The following is a 25,595-nucleotide window of genomic DNA, read 5'->3' as shown; positions in this document are numbered from 1 at the left end:
TGTCTGTCTGTCTGTCTGTCTGTCTGTCTGTCTGTCTGTCTGTCTGTCTGTCTGTCTGTCTGTCTGTCTATTTTGAAAGAAATGTATACTTTTATTCAGCAAGGATGCATTAAAATATTATAATTTTTACAGAAACTTCTCCTTCAAATAAATGCTGTTCTTCTGAACGTTCTATTCCTCAGAGAATCCTGTAACATGGTGTCTAAAATAATTAAGTAGCATTAACTGTTTTCAACATTGATAATGATAAGAAATGCTTCTTGTGTCCAAAATTAGAATACATATTAGAATGATTTCTAAAGGATTTTCTAAATGCGAATAGTAAATCGCATTTTAAAAATATTTAGATACAAATCAGATCCAATTGTAATGATATTTCACAATATTACTGTTATTATCATATGTTTTTGACAAAAATAAATATAGCATTGGCATGTAAGAAACTTTTTAAAAACGTAAAAAAATCTTACAGACCTGAAACTTTTGAACAGTGTTGTAAGTCAGTGAGATATTAGTGTTATGAATAATATTCATTTATGTTACTTTAGTCTTTAATACAGACAGTATTTAACATGCTCTTGTGAGCTTGTGACAGTTTGAAAGTCGAACCTGAGTATTCATAACCACAAACTTTCATGTTACTGTATGGCATACTTGTATATGTCAATGTAAAGTTAATCGCTTCCAATAAATTGCAGCCAGGTCTGTGAGGATGTTGAGTCAGCAAATGTTCCTCTTCATCATTTTGATGAAACATCACTGTTACTGTGAGATGTTCGGGTGTGTGATGGTCTCAGTGGGGTAACGATTGCACCACGCTTCCTGATTCAGCTGCATGCAGAGATGTTGTGCGCCATTGTTATTCATCTCATTTCATACTTAATGGTCAGATTTTCCATTAGGCATGCAGTCATCCTGTTTGTGGAATATTGTGACTTTTGTGAGTTTCTGGAGGGAAATGAGTGGTTTTGATTTATTCGCTCATTTCTCCGGACGCGGTCCTCTCCAAGTCGGCGTGGCGGGGAGAGCATCTTCTGCTCTCAGCCGTACCTTGGATAAAAAGCCATGAATCTCAAGCTGAGTTGGCCAAAGTCAACTGGTTAAATCTGTTTTATAGTCTTGGCAGCGAGATGATTGAGGAGAACCATAAATTCAGCAGTAGCCTTTACTGTCAGCAGCCTCTCGGGACGTGCGGTTGTGTGGATCATCCCCTCAGTGGAAGAGCCTCGGTGTGTCAACGAAGTTGCCCTCTCCTGACCTCGCTGCCGTTACAATCTCCATCTGTCTCCTGTCCAGATTTCTAACACCTCTTTCTGGCCTGAACACCTGGAACTTACCAGCCTTAAGACGACTTCTCTCCAGAAAATAATTCCTCTCAGAAATCAGCCTTTTGGAATCCGGCCCCTCAGAGGGAAGTCTTCTGCAGTTAAGACCTCCACAGCTCAGTCTGTTTGAACTAAGCCTTTGAGGACTTAGCCTTTCTGTGGGCTAGTGAAGGCCAGAGCTGAAAGGAGAAGAAAGAAAAGGAAAGAATCGTGAAATACAGGGAGGCAGAAAGAGGGCACTGCTGTGTGATTCAGCGCTCAGCTCTTTGCAGCGACATTCTGTGTGCCGCTGTTCAAGGCAGCCACCAGCTCAGGTTCACCAAATGTCACATTCTCAACTCCCTCCGCTTTGCTTTTTGTTTTGTATACAGCATCTGACTTTGAATCAAACATAAATGCTTATGGACAAAAGACATTTCTTCTGATTAACAGGTAGTAGGTTAAGCTTCTGGGGTTATGTGGTGTTGTTAATGTTGTTGTTGATTTCTTGTATTTTTTTTAGTCTATAGAGCATATTTGATTAGGTGTTCCTTGATCTACTACAGCTTAATAGGTTCATTCATACCACAGACACAAATTAACCAGGGTTCAGGGTTTAAAAAAAAAATGTTTTATGGACCATTTAGTTATTTTTTCTGTTTTTGTAATCTGTTCTCTAACAGTGGATTTATTTGGAAATATTCAATTCAATGATCATCTAGTTTTGAATTTAGTAAAATATCCACAATCTAGCAGTCTTTTTTTAGTACAGTTACAGACTGACCTCTTGACTGAATTTAGGATTAGGGTTAGGACCAAAGGAGAACACAAATTTCAAGGCTGCAGATTTGTAGTGTTGCAGGAAAGTGGAGTAGATGGTATAATAGTGAAGATGATATACAGTGGTGTAGGTGGTGTATTATTGTGTGTTATTTATGATTTTTCACTTACATTTATTACTTAGATTTATTAAAAACAGACACTCTAGATTGGTGGTTCTCAACCAGAGGCTGGGGCTCACTAGGGGCCTCAGCAAACTTCTACGAGGGCCATAATATGACTTTAAAATGGTTCAAAATAAGACAAACCAAGCAATAAAAAAAGCTAAAACAACTAAAAATCAATAAAACCTATTTCTAAACACGTAAATGAATAAAGTCTTATAATCGCATGGCCATTTTATAAATTTTATGATAGTCTAGTTATGCCAAGTTCAAAAATATTTTACTAGGTATAAATCAGTTAAATATTTTCTATGCTTACAAAATGTATTATCCATTTAATCACAAATTACTTGAAAAGTCAGGATGAGAACCACGACCCTAGAGCGTGATGTGATGTATTATGTTGGCAGTGTTTTTTTCTTTAATTCTCAAAGTCTAGTGTGACCAAAAGATTTAATAAAAAGCATTTTAAGGCATTTCTGATGTGAATGCTGTTCCAAAAGTTACACTGAATGATATCTTGATTTTACCATGCATTTTCTATAATGCAATTTGACTAAATAAATAAATATATAAATAAACGTTTCTATTTTCAAAATCCTCAAAAATGTAAAAACTCTCATTCTCCTACTGTATTTATTATAATGAATTAATGAATGAATGATGCATTTATATAAGTAATAACTTATTAATTATAAGTATAACTTTTTTCTTACAGAAATACCAGTAGTGGTTCTCTGTACTTTTGCTTTCTGCCTGTGTGATGAATAATGCAATAATTGTTGATTGTAATTATACACTCTTGTGCCTATCAAGGCTACATTCATTTGATCGAAAATACAATAAAAACAGTACTATTATGAAATATTATTACAACTAACTCTTTTCTATTTTAATATATTTTTAAGATACAATTTATTCCTGTGATTGGAAAGCTGCATTTTCAGCATCATTACCCCCGTCTTCAGTGTCGCATGATCCCTCAGAAATCATTTTAATAAGCTGATGCGGAATTATTATCAATGTTAAAAGCCATGCTGCTTAATATCATTGTGAAAACCCTGATACATGATACTTTTATTAATAGAAAGGACACAAGAACAGCATTTATTTGAAATAGAAATCTTTATAAACATAAATGTCTGTGCTGTCACTTTTTATAATTTCAATGTGTTCTTGCTCAAAAGTATTTGAACAATAGTGTACTTATCAATGGAAGCCTCACATTACAGGAGACTACCCAGTCTTTATGCTTAACTTAAAATAATATGTACAGTTTATAAACCTTCAAACATCAAGGTTTTTTTGCCATCAGTTTTTTGACACAACCTTTTCTCTTTTCCTCTGTTCTCTGTTCAGCACAGAAGCTCTTGTGATGTTGGTTGTTTTCCGGAAGACCTGAGGGGCACAACGGCTACTCTGCGCATCTTCATCCTGTATGTGGCTGAGGGGGGTGAGTTTACACACAGAGACAGTCAGACTGTGCCGGGTGAAACCTGGGTCAGGAACTGTTTCCTGCTCTGGGTCTCACTCTCATCTCCAAGAAAACTCAGAAGGCAGTCCATGCACAACTAACTTGCTTTACATGCCAACATCGACAATATATATACTGTATATAGGCCATGTGTGAAACTTTTGCACACTTGTGTGAGTCGAGCTGCAGAAAGATATCAGATTTTTGTCATTTTTGGATCCTCCTTAGCCAGCAGAAATTCATCTGGAATTTGTTAAATTGTGCTTTAATTAAGCATCAGACCCCATTACTTTTTTTATAACTCTGCAAACCCCCTCCTCTTTCCATTGACATCACAATGAGCCCTGGCAAAATGGAATTTGTCCTTTGTTATGATTAGATTGATCCGTTTGATCGCAGTTGAAACGCTATGAGAATCAAAGCTTGGCACTGTCTTCCTTTTTTCTCTCTTACACCTCATTCTGCTCATCTCGCAGGCTTAAACATTGTAACCATGGCAATGAGAGTTTGGGAAGAAAAGAACCCATAATTTTACAGCGGGATTAATTCTGAAACATAAGATGTGCCGCGTGAAATCCTTGTCAAAACCCCGCAAATTCTCCACTGCGCTCGGCTCTGTGTACCGTGTTATTTGACAATGTGGTAGTTTTTTGACTTATTTCTCCTTGTGCGGCTATTGACATGTTGACACAAAGTGGTTTTGCAGACAGACAGTGCCCATATTTCAATCAACATTAACCAAGACATTGGACAGATGTAGAGTGGTAAAAGCAGAAGTGACATGTACAGACACATCACCAGACAACTATAATTTCTGCCTGATGCCAGCTGGGATCTCCAAGAGCAGAATAAACATTTAGCATAGTGGGAGAAAGTGGAGACGGTAGTCGGCGACTGAAAAACTACCCTGCAGAGTAAGCTTTTATTTTTGGACTTTCCATGATTATATGGAAACTACTTTCATTTGTATTATTGGAGGCTATCATAACATGGCTCATCCACAAAAGAGATCACGTGCTACAGAAATAATGTCTGAGGGAAAACAGGGTCTTGCAGATGTTGCAAAACTAGGCAACAAAGCCAAATATATTTACTCAAACAAATACATAGTAATAAAGCAGTTTTGATTTTGTATGATGGTATAAGTTGTTTCTTTGTTTCAGTCCATTGAGTTCATAAGTTCACAGCTGTTCAATAATTTATACTGTAAGTGATTTTAGTATAAGATTTATTTACAGCTTATGAATACATGCATTTTGCCTATTAATACAAATATTATTGCCTAGCTTAAAGTGATCTTGACAGTTGACCAGGGCATTTCAATAAAACAGAGACAAACTCCAACAAATCATGAATATCACACATTATGCTTTATCTCATTGGCGTTCTGAGTTATGATCTGAGTGTTGTGCATACTAGTTTAATCATGACAACAACATCATGAAAGTAGGTATAGGGAAAATAATAAAAACCACACAGCTGAAATTATGAAGGCAAATATTCCACTCCAGTCACATTTGAATTATCACGGTGTATTATAATGCAGGCCTTGCAGACGGACCTCTCCACCTCTGTGTCGGTATCCAGATGTATGTGACGTTAAAGGTGAGAGCATCTGTATTCAGCAGGGAGCTTTGGGCTCCAGACAGTCATCAGGGAAGTTTGGGAGCTCATATCCCCTGGATGAAAACTGTGTGTGATGCAGCTTTACTGCAGATTCAACTCGAAATCTACCAAACAAAGACAGGGATTAACTGTTGAGACAGAGCAGGCTTGACTACTGAGGTACACCTTCCATTTGCACGCTCAGAGTTTCGTAAAATTAAAGTGTGTGAAGGAAATGAGGAGCAATTGATAAAGACCAGCATCGGTCCAAGTGGAGTTTCAGCAATGATGTTATTTTTGCCATGTGTAGGACGCTGAACTCAGCAGAAAACATTGAAGTACACTATGAACCTATTTATCAACACAATCCTTTGAAATATAGCATTGTTTTTCTTCGATTTTGCTCCCCTTCTTAAAAAAAGAATAAACTACTACAACAACAACAACAACAATTGAGGAATAAAGGTTGATTAAAATAGTCTAAAAATAGTCTAAATAGTGTAATTTGTGAGGAATAATGTGAGATTAAATAAAAATAGTCTAAAATAGAAAGTTTAAAAAGTCACACTATGAGATGTTAAAACAGTTGCGAGGAATAAAAGTCACATGTGAGATATAATCAATTTATAAAGTTTTATTTTATTTTATCTTATCTTATCTTATTTTTTATTTTATTTTATTTTATTTTTTATTTTATAAAATAGGCTTCCATGTTATTTTGATGTAATTTTTTTATAATAATGCAAGACACCTTTATTAACAGAAATGCTCAGTGTAGAGCAGTAACTCATAAAACACTTTATTTTGTGTAGAAGACTAGGTCTGTTACTCTGTCATAAAACCTAAGCCTTGCTGCTGTAGTTACACTGTTGCTTCAATTGCGTACTCATTTTGTGTTGTCCAGCAATGACAAATTAAATCAATAGTGGTGTTTTTTCTTTGAATTGCTGTCGATTTGACTGATAGACAGGATGATAAGAGAGATTGTAAGATAGAAGCAGGAAGTGCTAAAGAGGCAGGCAGGTAGGTGTCCAGGTGGTGACCCAGGTGATCCGGTGTGACAAATTGATGTGGAGTGCTGAAATCCCATCCCTGCCCAATAGCAATGATTAAATATTACGCTGTCATAATGCTGCGATTGGAGAAAAGGAAGATAGTTTTTCTTTATTAAACTTTCATAATACATGAGACAGAAGGTCAGAACAAGAACATAAACTCACTACTTTTCTAACTACCTCCGCCTTAAAAGCAAAAACACACGCACCCAGGAAACAAAATGCAGGTGTTTAAAGTTTGGAAAGTTTGACATTGTTGCCCTGCCAATGGATTCATTGGTTTGACATTGATTTGAAGCGTTTCTCCTAATGTATTCATATATTTTCCCTTCAGTAATAGACCTATTCTCCTTTACTTTGAAGCTTGGGATCCTTTTGTCATCAAGTGTTTTCAATCAGCAAGTGTCCTCAGTTGTTCTTTCTGGTTTGCCATTGGTTAGCAATGGGTTTTCTCTTTCAATAGGTTATTTGCCTTAGGACTTGACCAGTTGTTTAATTTAATTACATTTCTAACAGGAGCAGTTATTTTTCATTCATAAAAACATTTTACAGAAAGAAATTAATTTGTAGTTTTGGAAAATATGTTTGAAATCATGTACACTTGCAGGAGATGAATCAGTCATGAGTAGACTAACATCATATAAGGCATATCAGTAGTCTAATACAAGTTGTTTATGGGGGCTCCTTAGAATTGCGTCATCATGGAATGCATAAAATAATCCTAAAAAATGTACCACAGTCTCTAATAAGGAGCACAATTGATAATATTGATAATATTGGCATTGATAATAAGGTTTTATTATTTATTTATTAACAAAATCAACATATTAGGACTATGTCTGACATTGGATCGTGTGAGCTGAAGACTGGAATAATAGCTTCACATTAATAAATATATTACAATTTAAAACATTCAAATTGTAATCATATTTCACAATATTACTTTTTTATAATGTGCTTTTGTAAATCCAGCCTTTGTGAACAGAAGAGACTTCTTTCAAAAAATATAAAACAAGCTACCACAAAAAGGGGATTGATTCTGACCTTGAATGTGACCTTGATGACCATTCAGCTCAACAGATATAAAGACATCACTGCTGACTTTTCGCTGTGATTCCATTTTTGGGCTGCTGGACTCTCAGCCCATTCTGCAAAGCGTAATGTTACAGTACTTCTTTATGTCTACGTGTGAGTGTGTGAAGTCTGTCCAGGCTTGTCTGCTCTGGGCACTGTCTCACAGGCGTGCTGGTTCTGATAAGTACCTGTGTTAAAATATGCCTAGACTCCCTGCCAGGCCCCCCAGCTGAGACGATCCAAGTGTCCTGCGGTAGAATGGGACCCAGCCGAAAAAGCAATTCGCACATCTCTTCATTTGATTTATTTATTTGATTAGCAGCATTCTGAAGCGGGCGGCGTGGGAGGGCCAGGTATTTCAGCCGGGACTGTCTGCTCTAGCAGGCCTGGCACGGGCAGTAGATTGGGGTCCTGCCATCGCAATCTTCAGCTGGCGCTAGCACCGGGGGGAGAGCCTTCACCCTCCCACTTTTAAATAGAGAGAGGAGTTTTTATCCAGCTGTATTACTTTCCTTATTCCCAAATGCTGCCCAGCTGGCCTGCAGAGCGGCTGTAGTCTATGTCATTACCGCACTGTTGTGACTTGTCACTTTCAGATGACTTGATATATTTAAATGTAACCGGTGATTGCTGGAAAGCAGAAAAGAAATGGATGTATCACCAGCTGATGGAGGGAGGTGACATTAATCTAACCAGCACTTCAACAGAGCACTACGCTGAATTTGAGCACAGAAACTGGGAGCAGCCTGTCTGTTCTCTTGTGATTCTTGGCTCATATTAGACTGAATATGAGATGTTCGTAGAGTGAAATTATAAGCTGTTCTTTGTTGGAGGTCAGGGGTCGTGCTAGGCCTTCAGAGCTACAATTTGTAAAAGCAAGGTATGGTCTGTTCCATTTTCCATTGCTTTGCCTTAAATGCTAGAAGACCGCATACTGTGCGTCAGACATGGCATATTAGTCATTGCATATTAGAGGATCAACCTTCTAGTAATGATGGAAAGTTTCAGTCAAGTTACCATATTTAAGTCAAGTGCAGGTTTTTTTGCAGTTTATGTCTTACTAATAAAGTAAGAGGGAGTAGTTAGTTATTTTGTTAATTTATTTTATTTATTTATTTATTTGTGTTTACCTTCCTACCTACCTATTTTTTTTAAAAAACCTTGCCTTTATCATTTATTTTTATTACTTTTCAAATTCACATTATGTATAGATTGTATTAGTTTTATTATTGTCCCAAATCCGATCTTAAAATATGACAATGCCTCAAATTATTTAAGAACAAAATAATCATGTGTGAAAATGATTTATAGACACATTTAGATTTTCTAAAACCTTTCCATCACATCCAACAATATGCCATATATAAACTTAGTATACTAGTGCATCAGAGTGTCAGTGAGCATGACTGAAATGAAATATCAAAGCTAATAATGAAATTAACCTTAGCAATATAAGCAACTTTATTCCAAAAGTGTTTAAAATGTAATTTTCAGCACATAATGCTTTTAGACACAATTCATCATGTGAGTGATTTAAATTTCAGAAATCTCCCGTGATTATGTTCTCTGTTGAACAGTGTTAGAAAATGTACATTTTTAAAGAATTTTCTTTTTCCTGACAGTGATAAAATGTTCATCATTGAAAAAGAACCCACAAAAAATGATGGTATGTATATAATGAAATATTTGAAGAGATAGCGAGCTAGAGAGCTAGCTTGCAAAAGTAATGCCACTTAGCATGCGGCTAATCACATGTCTATGTGTTTTTAATGTGATTGTAAAACAAAGTCTGCACATTTATGTGCAAGTTAAATCAAGTGCACTGAATGACATTATAGACTAATAGTGTTTTCACAATAAATCAGAGCATATTGTTTTTTGCAGAAAGAGCAGCTAGCTAAAAATCTCTTTCTGTGACCCTTTCTGAAGTCACTAACCCATGTCCATACTTGTGAATCACCACAAGTCACAAGTCTTTAGCCCACATTTCTATTTGTAATTCCAAACCACACAGCTAAATAAAGATGTTGTGTTCTGTGTGCTGTTTTGTGTGTCTCTCTCCCCCTCATATCTCTGTGGTACCTGCAGTGGTGGCCCATGGGTTAAACACCCTCGGCCCAGTCACAGCCCACCTTTCCCTCGACAAGTTTCTCCAAACCAATAGTATTATACCCAACTGCTGGATAAATCCACTTGACTTACCCAAAAGATTAAATTATTTACACATTTAGAAAAGACTCTCTCCTCAAATATGGCTGACTCCAGTGGCACGGCCTCATGAAGTTTTAATCAACATAATTTCTTAACGATGGATGGGGAGCTATTGGAAGAGCTGGGAATGTCTTGTTCGCCTATAAGCAGATAAAGGAAGCAGGGGCTACTGCTCTCAGCAAGAGCGTTAGCGCATGATTGACACATGACTGAAACCCATCCGTCAGATGAATGGTTACTGCGCTTGTCGTGTGCCTCGTCTGAAGGGCTCTTGTCACCTTGCGGGTTGTCACTTAAAGACAAATTGTCAAAACAACAGAGATGCAGTTTGTAGCCATGCACATAAACAGCCAGTGGGGTGGCCTTAAATGTTTATCGTCTTGTAAAGCTATTGATTTTTGTTGTTGTTGTCGTCGTCATTTGCCACGTTCGTGCGTGTGTTCAGTCCAGTCTCTGGCTGCTTCCGCATGTGTCTTTCTAAGATAAGATATTAATGTTTACTGTTTTCCCCCCTTTTCCTTCTCCAAAATAAAGGCCTCTCATGTCCCAGTTCTCATCATCTGTTTTCACTGGGCATGACTGAAGTGTTGGTCACACCATTTAGAAAGTGATGACTCTGACCTCTGCTTTGCATATGCTTGGTTAGAGTCTCTGATATACTTCAGTCTGTGTGGGATTTGGTCATTGACACTTTTGAAATTGCCTCCTGATCTCCGTCCCTCTCTCCCTCTCACTCTTTCATCCTCGTATCATTCGCTCCCTCTCTCAAAACCACTAAAACACACACACTTAGGAATGTACGGCATATTGCCAATTATTACGAACCCCAGCCAAGACTTAGTTTATCTTACTGCTGTCTAGATCATGAACGTGTTTGTAATTTTCAGCTGGCGTTGTAATATTATGACGACGAATGAATATTAGCGTGCATGCCTTTCTCATAATGTCAGCCGGTGCTTTCATAAGCACTTCATCTGGATGTGTGGGCATTGTTGTTCGTACGTGCCTTGGGTTCGGAGCTGATGGAGGAAGTCGGGACTGAGAGACTTTGATTAAAGTGTGAGTGTGCAAAGTGACGGGATAAGGGCCGTTTTGGATCCCTGCTCAGGCGTGGGGCAGGAGGCTAATGATCAGATTACACTGATTGGCTGCATGAAATAAATATGGCGACGGCGGGGCACTGTTCCCGAGACGTTGCTGGGTAACTGTGTGATAATTCCACCGTCTGTGTGAGCTGCCCCTCACTTGTCTACCTCTAGAGCATGAGCCCAGCCTTTCATACTAAATACTCCTATGTTTCTGTCCAATAACCTTTTCTTTGCCTTCATTAGATTATTTTTCTGCTCTGAATGACATGTAGCGTTGTGAAGTCCTCTTGGCGTTAAAAGGGATATTCTGGGTTCAGTGAAAGTTAAGATTAGTCAGAAGTATCTGTGGTTAACACAAAAGTTTTACTTATAAAGCGAAGTAAATGGGGCCAATTTTTTTGGGAGAATTTAAAAGCTTATTTTAAAAATTAATAGTTAAAATGTTATTGTTGTTTTGGAGTTTTTGGTGTTATGTTATCATGACAATGGAGTAATAAATCTGGTTTAAACTTTACACAGAAAAGGGCAGTAAGAATTTCTCACACACAACCAAAAGTTTGGAGTTGGTTATATAGATATAAATCAATATATATATAAATCAATATGTATATATATATATATATATATATATATATATAAAACTCCTTTCTATTTTAAGATATTTATTTCTGTGATGGCAAAGCTGGATTTTCAGCAGCTTCATAGTGGTCATCAGTCTGATATGCTGATTTACTGGTATTTTTAAAACAGCTGTGCTGCTTAATATTTTTGTGTAAACCATGATACTTTTTCATTTTCAAGATTTTTTAAATTGCAATATTTTTTAATTAATAACAATATACATTTGTAACATTATAAATGTATCTGCTGCCAAAAAAAAACAAAAAACTTACTGACTCTAAACTTTTTATCAACAATGCAAATCGTATTAATATTGTTTCTGTCTTATGGCTAAACCACTGAAACCATTGAGTATTTTAACAATTATTTTTGTGGTAATCAACATTATGCCAGAAGTACTGTTGAATAAGCTTAACTTGTACTGAACCCAAAATGTTCCTTTAATACTTTTTGGTCCGAACCAGCAGACATCCTCAAGGGCATAAGTGTCTTTCTCACTCACATTTCTTCCTCTCATTCTCATCCCAATTGCAATAAACTCATGTTTTTTTTCTCCTTTCCGTTGAGATCACACACCCCCACCCATGTGTGTGCAGGTATTTCGGAAAGCAAGCCAGTCACAAACGTACAAAGTTCCCAGTGATAATCCATTCGTTCTGTTCTGTGCTGATTCTGGGTCTAAGCCTGTACAATTATTCAAATCCCAGCTTTTAGCTGCAGCATACAGCTCCCCATGAGGCTCTACCTCTCTAATCTTGCCTTTGGCCTTGCATTTCAAATGGAATTAATTCCCATAAGGAATGCATATGAAGAGAACCACTAGTGGCTAATCTTGCCGTTTAAGTTGCTGAAACTTACACCTGTCATGTTGTCGTAGGCGAGTGGTTGTGGGTACTGATAGCTGGACTGAAATCCACAGGGCGGCTCCTTCTCCCTTTCTCTTGTTTATCACTGTCCCTCGCCAAAGAAGAGTCCCTCCTTCGCTCTTTCTCCAGCCTCTCCATGATTTTTGAGACGAGAGATTGCTTGTGTCATTACAGAGGATATGAAGGCTTGGAAACCGTGCGGACTTGTGTCAGCTAATCTGACAGCGGATGATCCGTGGACGTCGCTCAGGTACTGAGTGGACTGACGAAAATGGCACACACCAAATTGAGAATGTGTTTTGTATTCCGCTTACAGGATACAAAGATATAAGTGAGGTGGTTTACTGAATCTCTAATAGCTTGTGTCATGTGGGATGTTTTCACCTGAAGGTGATGAAATGTATCTCTTCCTGTGTTATCTGGTAATGTGGATAGTTTGTGTGTCCTCAGATGGGAGCTGAAGAGTGTGTGTAGTTATGTTTGGGGAGAGGGAGCGTATTTTGGTTGCAGCTGGTGTGTGTGTATGAGAGCTCTCATTCCTCTCCTAGCTGTAGGCGCATAAAATGAGGATTGGTTCAGGACACAAACCCATCTGCACACAAGCCCCAGGTAACACGAGCAGCAGCCCAGTTCATCAAGCACACACACTCTCTCTCACTCACACACACAAACACACAAACACACACACACACACACACACACACAAACGGGACCACTACGACTCCCACATGTGCCTAATTACGAACTCTTCGTCTTTTTACACTTTTAAAACTCTCAGCAGTCTGTTCTTCTGCAGTCTGTCTGGGTGAGAGAATGTGTGCTGGAGTGTAATGATGTCTGTTGCCGTTTGGGTGCTTGGCCTAGCGGCGCTGGGCGTGCGTTTGTGTATGTGGGTAATTGAGTGGATGAAGAGGACTGGCTGGCTGGTGCTCTGCTTCGTCCTCTCTAGATTTGGAGTTACCCTTAGCATTAGCTTTAGTGCCTGTGATTGCTGGGCCAAATGCCAGGCTGCATGAGACAGTGTGTCTGGTGTCTCTCCCCTCAGTGTAGGCACCATCTGCCTGCTTGTCCTCCAGGATGTTGCCCGTCACCGCCGGCCATCTCTGGCCAGGCTTTGTGGGTGATGGACTGCAGGCCTCCTGGCAGGAGGCTAAGAGGCCCAAGGCTGTAGGACCCCAGTCCCTTACTGCCCAAAGAACCCCCCTCTTTAACACCGCAGCCCTCTGCTGGTCAAGCTATCATGAGAGCAACCAGTCTGGCTCCAACTCTTTTTCTCTTTCTTGTTCTCATTTCTTTCTCTGTCTCTTTCTGAATAGCCAGACTGTCATACACTTCTCTATTATTAATAGAGAATATAATTAGTTTATTATTATTGTTATTAGTAGTAGTAGTACAAAAATTGCATCATTAATAATTATTGAATAATAATGAATCACAATAGTATTATTATTTGGCCAAAGTCCAGAAATGCTGGAGAATACTTGGTGCCCAATATGAGATAATGATGATGATAATAATATTAATAATTATTATTTATTTATTTATTGCCATTGATATGCAATTATTATTATCAGTCAATTATATACAGTTAGACAATAATTATAATAATTATTATTAGTATAGTAGTATTAGTATTATTTTAAAGATGACACAATTTATTATTTATATATCTATTGTCATATAGCATATTTATTATTAGGGATGCACCAATAATCATTCACTAAACAATATTTGGCTGATAAAAGCAATTTTCTGCACTATCGGCCATTTAAAGGCACAATATGTCATTTTCGCCGCTGGAGGGCACATATTCAAAATAAACAAAGAGACAAAGGCATAGTTTGATGACGTCGTGACTGAGTGTGGAATCATGGGAGTTGTCGTCTTCATCCCCACAGCCGACGCAATCCGACGGGACTCGGGCAGAAATCATGTTCATGGATGAGCTAATGATTTATTAACGTAGTAGAATGAAGCAGGGTGAGGCTGAAAGCTGTCAAAGCTAAACGAGGCCGCTGAACGAGCGCAACACACGGCTCGAAAGCAGCTGAGCTTTTATTATGCCACAGTCGACCGCTTCCTCTCCTTCCGGTCGTGCGTATGTAGGAAAAAAAACAGCACTGTTTTATCATACTAGATACATTTGAAAGTTCTGTTATAATGCTACTCTGTGCGGTCATCACCGGTCTATTAAAATGCACAACATATTAAAGTGTCTTTAATGTTTCCATGTTTTCTACAAAACAAAATGGAAATCGAGGGTGTATGACATCATTGGCAGGCGACACAATGACACTATAGACACGGTCCATGTCACTAGTTAAAATTGCTTATTTCTCTGGATTTAAACATTCTTCAAAACATTTGGGATAATGTAAGTACACAAGTCAGCAAAATATATAACACTGTTCTAGTGGTTTATGGATATTTTAATTAAAAAATCTTACATATTGTGCCTTTAAATCAACATTTCAGTTTTTTTATTGTGTGTATGATTATGATATATGAAAATAAATAGTTGAATATAATACTGCAGTTTTATCTCTGTTGTTAATTTTAACCTCTTATCTTATAGTAATATACCAAATGAGAGGGTTCATTTTGAACAAAAAGTTCAAATGGCAGCAGTGGCCAAAAACATATGGGCTTTTTAGTTTTTAATTGACATGACAGTATAAAGAGAGAGATGCAGGATAGACTCAAACCTATGTCCCTGCTGGAGACCCTCAGCTCCTATGTGTTGCAAGCATGCATATTACCACTGTGCCATAACTCCACTCCATTGTGTGTTTTATGTTTGAAATTGACCGTTTTGTTTACATATTACTGTACCATTACTGTAGCATTTGCCTCAACCACTGAGTGAGAATCGTTTAACTGACCAATTCAAACACTAAAAGAACTTTACATTAGATGTCAAGCATGCCACAGAAACCTTTCCAGAACTAAATGGCTGATTTCTGTTTTCGTTTCTTATAGTATTCCATTTCTGAGATGGTGGCTTATATGTTGTCAGCTAAGCAAAGCAGAGTGCAGTTTGTGGCCATTTTGTGGGATGTATTTTAATGGATGGTTAACCATCACATCCCTATCGTAATCGTCATTGCTTCTGGTATCCGCCAGCAGTCTCATAAACACACAGACTTTTAGATGCATTCACTGACTCAACAATACAATAACTTTAGCTGTCAGTCTTCTGTCCAACCACTAACAAGCAAGCCAAGTTTAATTGGTATACTTTATTTCCCCTCAGTCTTCAAGAACTTAGAGAGAAATTCTGCATGGTCAGGGGTCAAAGGCATTTTTTTCTCACTGTCAGTTCTGACTGTAGAAGAATAATTTGTTTTTGTGATTAATAGGCTCAATTATAAAATTAATTTAAATAAAAAAAAGAAACATTTTAGATCCAAAAATAGTTTCCTTTTAAACACATTTTAATTTACATCAAAATACATGGTATGTAAATGCACTCAAACTGTTTTCTAGAATGAATCATAATTATAATTGATGATGAGTTAAAGGGACATGAAACATGAAAATGAGCTGTTAATTTACCCACTCTCAGGACATCCAAGGTGTAGGTGACTTTTTTTATTGAGTAGAACAGAAAATAAGATTTTTAGCTGAAACGTGGTTCTTGGTGATTAAAAGGCAAGCGGCTACCGGTTTTTGAGAATAAAAAATAAAAAAATAAAAGCATATCAAAGAACACAAAATGTATACCCGTGGCTCCTGACGATATACTTAGCTCTTATGAAGCAAAATAATTGGTCTGTGCAAGAAACTGAACATTATTTACTGAAGAAAAAAATCCTACAAAGTGGATGGCCTGAGGGTGAGTAAATTAGTATATTTTTGGTTGAATTATGCTTTTAAAATTGCAGTAGCATGTGTATGTCAGGGATGTGCTTACGCGGGTGATTGCATTTTTTTCATGATGCCTTCCCCCTCTCCTCTTTGTTTCTGCTGTTGCTTTCCGTGAAAGTGCACTGCTGAAATGCATAGAAGCTAATTGTGTGAATTCATGCCAGTTTTGATGACTCTTGTGATAGGAGCTTTCATTGGAGTGACTAGCATTTGTGTGTGTTTCAGAGTGACTGCTCTGTATGTGAGAAAGTGTGGAGATGCTGAGCAGCACTGTGTGTGAGGGCAACAAAACATACACAAATACAAGTTTTTTTCTTCCTTAGAGGGGCAGACTTCAGATGCAAGATATAATTTTCACACACCGAGGAATATACTGTATATATAGTTACGATTACTATTCTCAGATCGCAACAAAAGCCAGGGAGACGCCGCACACAACCACTGATTAACACAAATGTATTTACAAAGTAAAATAAACATGTAATGTAGTCAGTGTAAATGAAAGTCAGTATGTCAGGAAGTATCTGTAAGGTATACCAATGACATCAGTCCAAACAAACATCAATAACAAAACTCAAAACCAAACGTCCGATTTAGAGAGGGATGAATCAAGGCAGAAACTTCTCCAGTGTAACGGCAAACTCCCATAACCTCTACGTCCTGTGAGTTCTCTGGCAGACTCATGCACCAACACCAACAACAAACAACTATTCCTCTCTCCTCTCATTGTTCCTGCAAGTCTCTTTTAACACCAGTTGATTTAGTCCAGGTGCAGCACCACGCCAGCCAATCACCTGCAGACAGCCAATCACCTGTGACTTGGGAATTAAACACAGAGTAACTCACTAAGACGTCACAATATATATACAGTGGGGGAAAAAAGTATTTAGTCAGCCACCAATTGTGCAAGTTCTCCCACTTAAAAATATGAGAGAGGCCTGTAATTTTCATCATAGGTATACCTCAACTATGAGAGACAAAATGAGAAAAAAAAAATCCAGAAAATCACATTGTAGGATTTTTAAAGAATTTATTTGCAAATTATGGTGGAAAATAAGTATTTGGTCAATAACAAAATTTCATCTCAATACTTTGTTATATACCCTTTGTTGGCAATGACAGAGGTCAAACGTTTTCTGTAAGTCTTCACAAGGTTGTCACACACTGTTGCTGGTATTTTGGCCCATTCCTCCATCCAGATCTCCTCTAGAGCAGTAATGTTGTGGGGCTGTCTGTGAAAAATGTTTTCCCTTCCTCTCTCATGGTGTTTTACTCCTCTTTAACCTGTGTTTTCATGGCTAAACTTGTATTGTTTCTGCTGAAATAAGAACAAAAACAGATCATTTTATCCCAGGACACAGAGGCTCTATCTTACAGTAGTAATACTATATAGTACTTTATAGATTAGCAGTTTTGTTGTGCTTTATGGTTCAAGTGTTTATGAAGACTCAGCAATTAAAAGTCCCATTCAACACTGTAATGAGATCTGTATATGGTACTTTGCACGAACATATAAGCTGATTATTATTATTAATATTATTATATTATCTAATAATATGATATAATATACTTTGTTTTATTTTGCTTTAAAAATGTAAATATGAAAAAATATATATATATTGTACAGTTTTAAGGAATGATGCTATTTTATGATGGGGGGAAATATATATATATATATATATATATATATATATATATATAACATTACAACACTTATACTTCAATATATGTAAAGCTTTGACAGATTTGCATGGATACTCTGTTTCTGTATTTTTGATTATGTTTCATATCCTGTATGCTTATGGTAGAATTATTCCTAAATATTCCCTTACAATAGTGAGTGAGTGGATAGTACTTTATAGTAGTTCAAATAATTGTCTTCTTCAAGAGAAAGCCTGTTGAGCAGCTAAGAAGAGTCCTTGGCTGGGCCAGACGTCTTAATTTAGAGTCGTCGTGCCTGTGCACAGAAATCCCTGTGTCACACTGTGCACAAATATTTATGTAGGGATTTTCAAGTAGAACTTTCTGGAAGATCCGGAGGGAGGAGTGGAGGAGAAACAGCCTGCTGGGCCCTGACCCGGCCTGAGCTTTTCAAGCCGATGGCTGAGATTGGCAGACACACAAACGCCTTACTTGCACAGGCAATCAAATGAAAAAAATGGCCTTGTCTGCTCTAAATCTTTTAAGCATAGCAGTTGAGCAGTGGGTCCTGGAGTGGTGCAGTCTGGGATAGCTGGGCGGTTGGGAAGGCTGGCGAGGTGAGAGGTTGGGGCTGTCAGTCTGGTAGAGTCCATCTCCCCGCCAGCGCACCGGACGCACAGGGCCAGACAGAAACAAGAGAAGGAATCAGACAGCCGGCTGTGTGTCACACAACAGATTGAGACGTCAGCTCGCAGCTCACGGTCCAAAAGAAGGCCTCGGTCTTAATGCAGTGCACATAAATATATCTCAGTACACGCGCTGGATGCTGGCCATGACAGCGCGGCTGCTAGTTTGGCTTTTCTCGGTGCAGTGGGTAAACTTTTGCCAGAGCATACCCTTGCAGATGTGGCTTCTGGCCCGATGTTTAATAGAACCATGCAGGGGAAGTTCTGTGACTGAATCTAGTGATGGATGTTTGTATTAATTCTTTGTTTTTTTTTGTGTGTACCATATTTAATTTTTTCATTTACTAATATTTCTCAAATAATTCAGGAAAATAAATATTGAAGATCTTTTTTTGGGGGGTGAAGAATTCAGCAGCTGCTTCCATGTCATTATATTTAATAGGTAGGGTTAATCTGATTATATATATATACTGTATATACTGACAGTAGAGACATTTATAATGTTACAAAATATATTTTTATTTAAAAAAATATATATTTTCAAATTTCTACTCATCTGGAAAAATATATCATGGTTTCCACAAAAATATTAATATTAATATTAATTAATATTAAATTATATTGATTAAAAAAAAGAAAAAAAATATGTTGAGCAGAAAATCAGCACATTAGAATATTTTTTGAAGGATCATGGGACACAAGTACTAGAGTAATGGCTGCTGAAAATTCAGTTTTGCTATCACAAGAATAAATTACATTTTAAATATATTAAAATTGAAAACAGTTAATGTTGTTGATTATACATAGTAATAGTATTTCACAATATTACTGTTTTTACTGTTTTTTTTATTAAATATAAGCCTGTTAGCATAAGAGACGTCTTTCAGACCTACCCCAAACTTTTGATCGGTAGTGTAGATTAATTAAACATAAAAAAAATTTTCTTCGTACAATAAATTATGATAAAAAGGGCTGAATTATTACTTTCTTGGGTGTCATAAAAATATGAAACACATATTAAATCAACATTATTTAAGTATATATTGTCTATATTGTTCTGGAAAAATACAAATTAATTTGTATTGATTTGATGGTAATAAATTTGGCATTGCTCGTTACTGCACAATTTATAGCTTGAAATAATTTTTTAATTGAAATCAAGCATCATTACACACATCAAGTCACTCAGCATTTTCCTACTATGGCCCCTACATTGCCCCTAAGTCCCTAAGGAATTTGATTATCCTTGTTTATTAGGAGTGGTCAGAGGAAATAGAAAATACTTCTGCCTTATTTTCTGTGTGATATGAAAAAAGTGTTATATTGCTTCTCTCTCTCTCTCTCTCTCTCTCTCCCTCTCTGCTCATTCACCTGTGAGAATCCCTTTGTTGATGAATGCTGAAAGTGTACTGAAAGTCCCCTAGGAAGTTTCTTCAGACAGGCTGACCTCTGTTCCTTGACCTTTCTGAAGGCTCTATGACCTGATCCAAAGCAGAGTGGCGGCCCAGCTGTGGGAACCGTCACATGTTGGCTGCACTGACTGTAAGGATTGAGACCTCTGGACTCCTCCATCCCCCTCATCCTGTCATCCCTCTCCTCCTCCCTTTACTGTTGAAGAACAAAGTCAGGACTGGTCAGTAAGAGTTTTTTTCTTCTTTCTTAATTTTTAAGAAACTAAGACTTTTATTTAGCAAGGATGCATTAAATTAATCAAAAGTGACAGTGAAGACAATTATAGTGACACAGAAGATTTCTGTTTCAAATAAATGGGGTTCTTTTGAACTTATCATTCATCAAAGAATCCTAAAAAGTATCTTGGTTTCCAAAAAAATATAATGCAGCATGGCTGTTTTCAACATTTATAATAATAAGAAATGTTTCAGTATATTCGAGTGATTTCTGAAGGATCATGTGACATGTGACTGGAGGCTGCTGAAAATTCCACTTTGTCATTAAAGAAATACATTTTGTTTTAAAATATATTAAAATAGAAAACAGTTATAAATTGTAATAATATTTAATAATATCTCTGTTTTTGCTGCATTTTTGATCAAATAAATGCTCCCTTGGATCAGAAAATCTTACCGACCCCACACTTTTGAATGGTAGAGTTGTTTGCGCCTCTCATCATGATGGAGTGTGTTATTATATTTCCACTCCTTTATATGAACATTAAATAAACATTATTTATGTGAGATTAAGGAACTGCCAAAAGGTTTTGTCATCGTAAATTGTACATCTAATTAAATGCTATTCTGGAACCTTTCATGTTTCATGTAGAGACCCAAAGAAGAGACCCAGGAAAACATGTTTTTTTGGGGGGGGGTTCTCGTCTTACTTTCATGTGTGCGAGGCTGCAAAATGTTCATTTACATGTATAACCAATGGACAGTTGCCAAATACACAGGGCAAAAGTCTAGGTTACAATGGAGAAAGGCCTTGTCACAATCCGTAAGCCTGAAACTTCTCAGAGGGTCACCCTCCGAGTGCTGAAATCATCAGATCACCCCTCTCGCGTGTCCTGGGAGAAGAGAGGAATGCGTAGCATTACCCAGTTCTCGCAGCCCCTCTCTAAACACACTTCCATGTTCATACTATTATCCATTCTTCACGTCCAATTGCTCTGTTATGGTAATCGTCAGAAGCTCACCATGGCGTAATTACTTACAGCTGACTTAAGAAAGGAATATTCCACACCCCCACAGACTGACTGCTGGCTTTTTCTGCACTATTAACCCATTCCTGTTTATTAATGCCTTCCTGCTAATGCAAAGGGGCCACTTCATGAGATCTATCATCACGCCAGGCCTATTAGCAAAGTGGCCCCACACTTGGGCAATATTTCTCAGTCCCCGTAGTGTTCTCCCTCTCCGGTCCTCTTGCACGGCCATTTAATTACCTCAGTAAACGGGCTGTGGTCCTATTAGCCTCTTGTTGCTTTGAGTTGCCGAGTGTCTGGTCATGTGAATATCAACAGGGCTCCGTTTCCACATGTGTGCGGGTTTGGTAGTTTTCCACGGCGAGCGATCACAGACGAATGTAATGCGCGATTATGAGACAATATAGTTATGTAATGAATCTTAAGGGATTTTACAAATGATCAGAGAGGTGCTTGTTTACCTCCGGATTGTTTCCTGTTGAATAATGCGTGTAAGCACAGATGTTACGGCATGACGTGAAGTCAATTGCTGGGCCTTTGCTGGAATACCTGTCATTTTTTCTGTGAAATCTCCCCTCCTCAACTTTTTTCCCCCCTCAATCATAACCTGAATAATTTGGTATTCACACCAATTTGCCATTTAGAGCTGTGCTAATAAGCTCAGGATTTATTGCATTAAGCATTGTGGGTTTGGCTGCGAATGGCAGAGCCGAGTTCCAGAGCCTCTCCTTTGATTCCAGTTATACACACCACCCTGCAATTACTGGACCTGATCTGGAAACTGTCAAGCATGACTGCAGCGTTATTGGAATTATTGCAATTACACACAGGTAATTGACCCACTATCAGCCAAGATGTTAAACTCTACCTCACTGGTGTAAGTCCCTGTTGAGCTCACTTCCATCCACTCTCTCTCTCGCTCACTTGTTCTTCTTCATTGGAAGGACAGAGCTTCAACACTATGCCTTAGTGTTGAGAATATTGTATTTGGACCGTTGTGGCACCAGTGACACAATATTCCTTATCAGGAACTGTTTTCTCACCTTTTTTTCCCACACATACAACTAGAATGAATGGCAAAATATTTTTTTTATCTTGAATAAATTAGAAATTAAAATATTTGGTATTTTGAGAAAACGAGATTCAAGATATTAATAATTATGAAGATATGTTAATATACATTGGGATCTGAAATTGCATTGAAAATTCAATATTCTAATTTAAAACCTGAAAATAACTTTTTTTTAAAGATTTTAAAAGCAACACATTTTGAAAATAAATATTTAAGATTCTGCACTGTTAAAAATCAGAACTGACCTCAGACCTGACATAACTTTAATAAAACATGTTTTTATAATTTAATAATGGGATTACTAAGGCCAGTAACCTATTCATTATAAAAAGACAAAATAATAATAATAACAATATTAGCAATACTAATACTACTACTACTACTAATAATAATAATTATTATTATTAATATTATTATTATTCATTAATTAATTTATTAATTATTTTCTATTTATTAATGTATTTTATAGCAGTTGTACAATTACATCTCTGAAAACAGTAACAACAAAGAACACAAATGTTTTAGGTAAACAAAAAGAAAAAGCAAGGCATTTTGCATGCATCTCATGTTAACATGAGCAGTCCTGAAAAGGCACAAAGTCTTAGCACAGTTAAAATGTCAGCTGATTTGTATTGAAAAGTGAAACTTTTAAATGGTGTTCCCAGCTCTTAGCGAGGACATTGACCATTATCTCCTCTGAGCGCAGTCCCAGTATTGCCCCCCTCTTGTCCCAGCCATCCTTCATTACTGTCACACACAGTAGCCTCAGCATCCATTGTACATTTCTCTTTCTCTAGCCAGTCCTCACCTCTGAGAAAGAGAACGAGAGAATACAGAGGAGTGGACCGCACAGCCAATCAACTGCAGCTAACTCACATCTGAATTAAGCTGTGTAAAACAGGCCCCAGGGCTGGTTGCTAAGCAGTGAGATGGGCTTGCCCATTTCCACTGGGAACCAGAGGACATTAAGAAGTTTTTTTTTTTTTTTTGTCTTCCTCGTGGATGGGAAGAGCAGAGGACATCGCTAGCAGCCCCTGTAATAATGAGACCTCACGTTCCCAGCCAAATATCGCCTCAGCTCTGAGAAACAGGCGTGTATGCTGAGCGTGATAATTAATACGTGCCCAGATGCGGGCAAGGTTGTGTGATGCTGTTAACCTCTCCTCACCTCATATGAAAAGTACTGTTTGTAGAGTCACAACACAGCATCTGTGGTTATGGCTCTGTTTTGTGCCACGCACAGGGTGGAGACTGTGATTATTTTCCCTGCTTGTGTTGTTTGGGCCGCAGTTATTATATTCAAGCGAGTGTGTCGCAGCAGTTTCTTCCTGCTTGTTCCGGCCAAGGGGCCAAATTAAGGCTATTGTGTGATCCGTCTCTATGGCGATGTGTTGGTAAACTTGGGGTCTGTGAGTGTGAAGGCTGCGTTTGTTGCAGGAGAGCACTTGAGCCCATCTGGACTTGGTGTATTTTTCCATTGTGTTGCTGCATGGTGTGTTGTTGGGGGCCCAAGTGACCAAATTAGTGATGCCACCAAAAGACCACTGTTGGTCTGTCTATGAACACTTAACAGAAAAGATGTGTAGCCTGTTTGAGAGTGCTTAAAAGTTTTGATATGCAAACTACATATTTTTTGATCCCTGTACCATCTTTGTGTTCATTCTAGGAGTTATAGAAGGAGTAATAATTACATTTGAATGCAATTTATTTGAGTGTTTGTGCATTTACACTACTGTCCTTTTTTTTTAAGTTAATATGCTAAGGCTACATTAATTTGGTGTAGTACAAATGTTGAAATATTTTTACAATTGAAAATCACTATTTTCTATATATATAAATATTTTAAAAAGCATACATGATGCTAATTATATCAATGTTTAAAACAGTTGTGCTGCTTAATATGTTTGTGTAACAATTATATATTTTTTCTTTGATGACTAGAAAGTTCAAAAGAACATATTTTTTTAAATATAAGTATATTTAATGTCACTTTTGATTGGTTCAGTGTCTCATTGCTGAATAAAAGTATTAATTTATTTCAATCAATCAATCAATCAATCAATCAATCAATCAATAAATCAGTCAATCAGTCAATCAATCAATCAATCAATCAATTCCAACCCAAACTTTGGCATGGCAGTGTATCTTGTGCATCATCTTCGTTTGTTTGTTCATTCGTTCGTTTGTTCATTAATTTCCCACCCAAACATTGGCATGGTAGTGTTATCTTGTGCATCATGTTTGTTTGTTCGTTTGATTGTTTGTTCGTTCGTTTATTCATTCATTTTCCATTTAATTGGAAAATTGCTAATTTCTGTACACAACAAAAGGAAACTACTAGTCATGTTCATAAAGAATAGTCTTCCTATTTGTGTACATTTGTTTTCATAAAAACATAACATAAACAACAGTGTCCACAAGTAGGCTGAACATGTAATAAACTAAGACACAAATCTACTTGGGTGTTTGTCTAAGTTGCTAATTGCAAGACTTTATCTTGTGATTTGCGTCTTCTTATATAAGATTATTACTATGAAAATCCATGATAAGCAAAGATTTGAAAATTTAAGAAATTCATCTTTTGTTTAGCTATGGATTTGAGGGAGAAAAAAAGAAAGAAAATAAGACCAAAAGTGAAATGACAACATTGTGGAAACCATCATATTAACACAATTAGCTCCTGCCAGAGTCTGAAACTTGAGCGATTTTTCTTATTTAACTCATTAGAGGGGCCACAGCACCACTCTCACTCATGTCAATTCTGCATAATTACTTTTAAACAAAATCAAAGTAGCCACTATCAGGCATTGTTCGACGTCGCTAAATTTAATTATGCGTTTATTTTAATAAATCCCTTTTCAGATGAGAAGAGTCATTAATAAGTTTCATTAACGCACCTACGTCTTAATCATCGGTCCTGCCGCATGGCAACAGGTCATTTCAAAGCAGTTCCACCTCAAATGCGAGTACCCGGGGGGGGGCAGTTTTTGAAGGATGACGGGGCATTTCTATGGAGACAGTGACGTGTGTCTGGATTGTCCAGATGAATGTCCCTTATGTTAACATGTTTGCTATGTACTGATGTGACTGTTCTTTGAATGGCCATGTTTTGGGACTATCCCTGTGTCTAAGAATGTTCCTTTGACAGATAACTGCAACCTTACATTAAAGGTGAAGTGTGTATTTTCTCCTTCACTAGCTGGACCAAATGCCATTGCTAAAATAGTTTAAAACTAATTTCAGACACTCCTCATATTTGCCATGTTCATACAAACAGGTTCTTCCACAAATTCACACCATTGGTTGAGCCAGTGTTGCACTGCTCTCTCACACAAACAGACTGCAATTCCATTTGCTTCCACCAGTGGTGCCAAAATTTACACTTCACCTTTAATAGCTCAATTCCCCCCCCCCCCCCCCCTTTTTTT

At 37.4% G+C, this 25,595-nt stretch overlaps 1 long non-coding RNA gene across 1 annotated transcript in view; it reads right to left on the bottom strand.

The window, feature by feature from the left end:
* Nucleotides 1-17,422: 17,422 nt before the first annotated feature.
* Nucleotides 17,423-25,595, bottom strand: part of LOC107571353 (uncharacterized) — a 14,743-nt gene continuing 6,570 nt past the window's right edge. The window contains exon 3 of the long non-coding RNA XR_001607172.1: nt 17,423-17,494. This is a non-coding gene — a long non-coding RNA (uncharacterized lncRNA). The remainder of the gene's footprint in view (nt 17,495-25,595) is intronic.

Source organism: Sinocyclocheilus grahami, unplaced genomic scaffold (assembly GCF_001515645.1).
Source record: "Sinocyclocheilus grahami isolate Dianchi unplaced genomic scaffold, SAMN03320097.WGS_v1.1 scaffold1583.1, whole genome shotgun sequence".
Classification (NCBI taxonomy): Eukaryota; Metazoa; Chordata; class Actinopteri; order Cypriniformes; family Cyprinidae; genus Sinocyclocheilus; species Sinocyclocheilus grahami.
The sequence above is the reverse complement of the archived record's forward strand: the minus strand, read 5'-3'. Positions and strand labels throughout refer to the sequence as shown.